The sequence below is a fragment of the Zophobas morio genome, unplaced genomic scaffold (genome assembly GCF_036711695.1).
Source record: "Zophobas morio isolate AGI-343-1 ecotype UQ-CSIRO unplaced genomic scaffold, CSIRO_AGI_Zmor_V1 ptg000002l, whole genome shotgun sequence".
Classification (NCBI taxonomy): Eukaryota; Metazoa; Arthropoda; class Insecta; order Coleoptera; family Tenebrionidae; genus Zophobas; species Zophobas morio.
The window spans coordinates 4,054,384-4,060,383 of record NW_026972107.1 but is presented as its reverse complement, the minus strand read 5'-3'; positions in this window follow the sequence as shown (position 1 = coordinate 4,060,383).

Here is a 6,000-nt window from a genome sequence, read left to right as displayed (position 1 = left end):
TACTGTTGTCTCGCTACCCAGTTCACTAGTTTTTGGAACATTCATATTACTTTATTTTCTTAAAAGTTCAAGTCGCAACAGTTAAATGTTTGTATTTTTTCTGTCACTAGTTCTCTATGCTGTCAATTTGAATCGCGAATACAGAATTTAAACAGAGAACATAGAGAAGCGTCATAGTTTAAATTAAATGACGGTTGAGGACTCCTCGAGTTATGTTGGCAACAGTGTTTGTTTCTAACTAGGAATAAAATTAACTAGAAAAAATGTCAATATTTTTAACGACGCGTTTTACTTTCTACAAATTTTAGTTTGGGGACTTTTCAGTTTATTCCTATTTATTTTTCAATTTTTAGATTTTACAATTTCTCAATTTTTCAATTTCTCGGTTCAGTTTTTCTCTTCAATTTTACGATTTTTAAATATTTCGATTTTTCAATATTTCGATTTTTCAATTTTTGACTTTTATAAACTCTTTATTTGTCGATTTTTCAATTAATTTATTTTTCAGTTTTTTTGGTTTTTCAATTTTTCTATTTTTTCAGGTTTCGATATTTCAACTTCACTTTTTTGATTTTTCGATTTCTCAACTTTTTAATTTCTCAGTTTTTGGACATTTCAGTTTTGGGATTTTTGAGCTTTCGATTCGTCAGTTTTTTTTTCATTTTTCAGTTTTTCAGTATTTTCCCATTTTTGACTTCTGAATTTTTCGACTTTTTACTTTTTCGATTTTTAAATTTTAGAGATCTCAATTTTTTGGTATTTTAATTTTTCAATATTTAAAATTTTAGATTTTTTGATTTCTCGATTTTTCATTTCAGCTCTTCCATATTTCAATTTTTCAAATGTTTAGGTTTCTTAATCTTTCCATTTTTCGACTTCCTGGTTTTAGATTTTCTGTTTTTCAATTGTCTTTTTTTCAATTTTTCGATTTTTAAATTTTAGATTTTTCGATTTCTCGATTTTTCATTTCAGTTCTTCGATATTTCAGTTTTTCAAGTTTTCGAGTTTTTCAAATGTTTTGATTTCTTAATCAATCGATTTTTCGACTTCCCAGTTTTAGATTTTTTGTTTTTTAATTGTCGTTTTTTCAAATTTTCGATTTTTCAAATTTGACACTTATAAACTGTCAATTTTTCGATTTTTCAATTAATCGATGTTTTAATTTTCCCATTTCTTGACTTTCGAGGGTTTCGATATTCCTGTTCTTCAATTCTTTAATTTTTCAATTTTCGACTTCACTTTTTGGATTTTTTTATTGCTCAATTTTTCGATTTTTTAGGTTCTCACTTTTTGGACATTTCAGTTTTGGGATTTTTCAGTTTACTTATTATTCAATTTTTCGATCTTACGATTTTGCAGGTTTTTGATTTTTCAGTTTTTCGATATTTCAGTTTTGGGATTTTTCAATATTTCGATTTTTGACTCCTGGATTTTTCGATGTGTCGATTTTTTTACTTTTTCGATTTTTAAATTTTAGATTTTTAATTTTTAAAATTTTAGATTTTTCGATTTCTCGATTTTTCATTTCAGTTCTTCCATATTTCAATTTTTCAAATTTTCGAATTTTTCAAATGTTTCGATTTCTTAATCTTTTGATTTTTCGACTTCCCGGTTTTAGATTTTCTGTTGTTCAATTGTCATTTTGTCAAATTTTCGATTTTTTAATTTATCAAATTTGACTTTTATAAACTCTCAATTTTTCGATTTTTCAATTAATCGATGTTTTAATTTTCCCATTTCTTGACTTTCGAGGGTTTCGATATTCCTGTTCTTCAATTCTTTAATTTTTCAATTTTTCAGGTTTTTGATTTTTTATTTTTTTATTTTTTTAGGTTTCAATTTTCGACTTCACTTTTTGGATTTTTTTATTGTTCAATTTTTCGATTTTTTAGGTTCTCAGTTTTTGGACATTTCAGTTTTGGGATTTTTCAGTTTACTTATTATTCAATTTTTCGATCTTACGAATTTGCAGGTTTTTGATTTTTCAATTTTTCGATTTTTTTAAGGTGTCGATATTTCGACTTCACTTTTTTGATTTTTCAATTTTTCGGTTCTTTAGATTCTCAGTTTTTGAATATTTCAGTTTTGAGATTTTTCAGCTTTCGATTCGTCAGTTTTTCTTTCATTTTTCAGTTTTGGGATTTTTCAATATTTCTGTTCTTCGACTTTTTCATTTTTGACTTCAGGATTTTTCAGTGTGTCGACTTTTTACTTTTTCGGTTTTTAAATTTTAGATTTATCAATTTTTTGGTATTTTAATTTTTCAATATTTAAAATTTTAGATTTTTCGATTTCTCGATTTTTCATTTCAGCTCTTCCATATTTCAATTTTTCAAATGTTTCGATTTCTTAATCTTTCGATTCCTCGACTTCCCGGTTTTAGATTTTCTGTTTTTCAATTTTTCGATTTTTAAATTTTAGATTTTTGATTTCAGTTCTTCGATATTTCAGTTTTTCAAGTTTTCGAGTTTTTCAAATGTTTTGATTTCTTAATCAATCGATTTTTCGACTTACCGGTTTTAGATTTTTTGTTTTTTAATTGTCGTTTTTTCAAATTTTCGATTTTTCAAATTTGACATTTATAAACTGTCAATTTTTCGATTTTTCAATTAATCGATGTTTTAATTTTCCCATTTCTTGATTTTCGAGGGTTTCGATATTCCTGTTCTTCAATTCTTTAATTTTTCAATTTTTCAGGTTTTTGATTTTTTATTTTTTAATTTTTTTAAGGTTTCGATATTTCGACTTCACTTTCTTGATTTTTCGATTTCTCAATTTTTCGATTCTTTAGATTCTCAGTTTTTGGATATTTCAGTTTTGGGATTTTTCAGCTTTCGATTCGTCAGTTTTTCTTTCATTTTTCAGTATTTCAGTTTTGGGTTTTTTCAATATTTCTGTTTTTCGACTTTTCCATTTTTGACTTCTGGATTTTTCAATGTGTCGACTTTTTACTTTTTCGATTTTTAAATTTTAGATTTCTCAATTTTGGTATTTTAATTTTTCAATATTTAAAATTTTAGATTTTTTGATTTCTCGATTTTTCATTTCAGCTCTTCCATATTTCAATTTTTCAAATGTTTCGATTTCTTAATCTTTCGATTTTTCGACTTCCCGGTTTTAGATTCTCTGTTTTTCAATTGCCGTTTTTCCAATTTTTCGATTTTTAAATTTTAGATTTTTTCGATTTCACGATTTTTCATTTCAGTTCTTCGATATTTCAGTTTTTCAAGTTTTCGAATTTTTCAAATGTTTTGATTTCTTAATCAATCGATTTTTCGATTTCCCGGTTTTAGATTTTTTGTTTTTCAATTGTCGTTTTTTCAAATTTTCGATTTTTCAATTTTACAAATTTGACATTTATAAACTGTCAATTTTTAGATTTTTCAATTAATCGATGTTTTGATTTTCCCATTTCTTGACTTTCGAGGGTTTCGATATTCCTGTTCTTCAATTCTTTAATTTTTCGATTTTTCAGGTTTTTGATTTTTTATTTTTTAATTTTTTTAAGGTTTCAATTTTTCGACTTCACTTTTTGGATTTTTTTATTGCTCAATTTTTCGATTTTTTAGGTTCTCAGTTTTTGGATATTTGAGTTTTCGGATTTTTCAGGTTTTCCATTTTTCAGTTTTTCTTTCATTTTTCAGTTTTTCGATATTTCAGTTTTGAGATTTTTCAATATTTTGATTCTTCGACTTTTCGATTTTTGGCTTGTGGAGTTTTCGATGTGTCGATTTTTTTACTTTTTCGATTTATTAATTTTTCGATTGCTTAATCTTTCGATTTTTCGACTTCCCGGTTTTAGATTTTCTGTTTTCAATTGTCGTTTTAATTTTTCGATTTTTCAATGTTTTGAGTTCACGATTTAATTTCCCATTTTTAGTGTCTCTTTCATTTTTCAGTTTTTCGATATTTCAGTTTTTGGATTTTTCAATATTTCGATTCTTCGACTTTGCGATTCTTGACTCCTGGATTTTTCGATGTGTTGATTTTTTTACTTTTTAGATTTTTAATTTTTAAAATTTTAGATTTTTCAATTTCATGATTTTTCATTTCAGTTCTTCGATATTTAAGTTGTTCAAGTTTTCGAATTTTTCAAATGTTTTGATTTCTTAATCAATCGATTTTTCGACTTCCCGGTTTTTAGATTTTTTGTTTTTTAATTGTCGTTTTTTCAAATATTCGATTTTTCAATTTTTCAAATTTGACATTTATAAACTGTCAATTTTTCGATTTTTCAATTAATCGATGATTTGGTTTCCCCATTTCTTGACTTTCGAGGGTTTCGATATTCCTCTTCTTCAATTCTTTAATTTTTCGATTTTTCAGTTTTTTGATTTTTTATTTTTTAATTTTTTTAAGGTTTCAATTTTTCAACTTCACTTTTTGGATTTTTTTATTGCTCAATTTTTCGATTTTTTAGGTTCTCAGTTTTTGGATATTTGAGTTTTCGGATTTTTCAGGTTTTCCATTTTTCAGTTTTTCTTTCATTTTTCAGTTTTTCGATATTTCAGTTTTGAGATTTTTCAATATTTTGATTCTTCGACTTTTCGATTTTTGGCTTGTGGAGTTTTCGATGTGTCGATTTTTTTACTTTTTCGATTTATTAATTTTTCGATTGCTTAATCTTTCGATTTTTCGACTTCCCGGTTTTAGATTTTCTGTTTTCAATTGTCGTTTTAATTTTTCGATTTTTCAATGTTTTGAGTTCCCGATTTAATTTCCCATTTTCAGTGTCTCTTTCATTTTTCAGTTTTTCGATATTTCAGTTTTGGGATTTTTCAATATTTCAATTCTTTGACTTTTCGATTTTTGACTCCTGGATTTTTTGATGTGTTGATTTTTTTACTTTTTCGATTTTTAAATTTTAGATTTTTAATTTTTAAAATTTTAGATTTTTCGATTTCACGATTTTTCATTTCAGTTCTTCGATATTTCAGTTTTTCAAGTTTCCGAATTTTTCAAATGTCATTTTGTCAAATTTTCGATTTTTTAATTTTTCAAATTTCAATTTTTAGATATTTCATTCAGTTTTAGGATTTTTCAATATTTCATTTCTTTGGCTTTTCTATTTTTGACTTCTGGGTTTTTCGATGTGTCTACCTTTTTACTTTTTCGATTTTTCAGTTTTTGGATTTTTAAAATTTAGATTTTTCAATCTTTTGATATTTTAATTTTTCAATATTTCTTAATCTTTCTATTTTTCGACTTCCTGGTTTTAGATGTTCTGTTTTTCAATTTTTCGATTTGTTAATTTTTCATTTCCGATTTATGGAGATTTGATTGTTCAGATTTTCAATTTTTTATTTTGGCCTATTTCTGTTTCTCATTTTTTCCGCTTTTCCAATTTTTCAACTTTTAACTTGTTTGTAGATTTCTCTATTTTTCGACTTCATCACTTTTCGATTTTTCGTTCTTTGGATCTTTCAATCTCTCAATTTTTCGAATTTTTAAGTTTTTTGATTTCTTGATTTATCGAGATTTGGATTTTTCGATATTTTGATTGTCAACTTCTCAATTTTTAAATTGTTCAATTTTTAACTTTTCAATTTTTCGATTTTGACCTATTTCGGTTTCTTAGTTGTTCGACTTTTAGACTCCACAATTATTGATCTTGTGATTGTTCGATTTCTCAGTTCTACGATATTTCGATTTTTCAATGTTTCGGTTTTACGATTTTTCAAGGTTTCGATTTCTCGATTTTTCGATTATTTTAATTGTTCATTTTTTTTCTCACTGTTAATATCATACAGTGTATCGAAAACAACCACAAAAATTGTCACTAAGAACATTTAAAAATCTTAGTTTAAGACGTTTTGCTAGTATAAAACACAAATAAAGAATTAATTCTTAGTTAAACAAAATATGTAAAATCATCTAAATATGTACCAAAAATATTCACTAAACCAAACAACTATTTCGCGCAGAAATTATAGTCTAAACCAACCAAATCGCTTCTGATCGCTTAGAGTCGACATTGGCCTGAGCGCGCTCTTGTCTGTA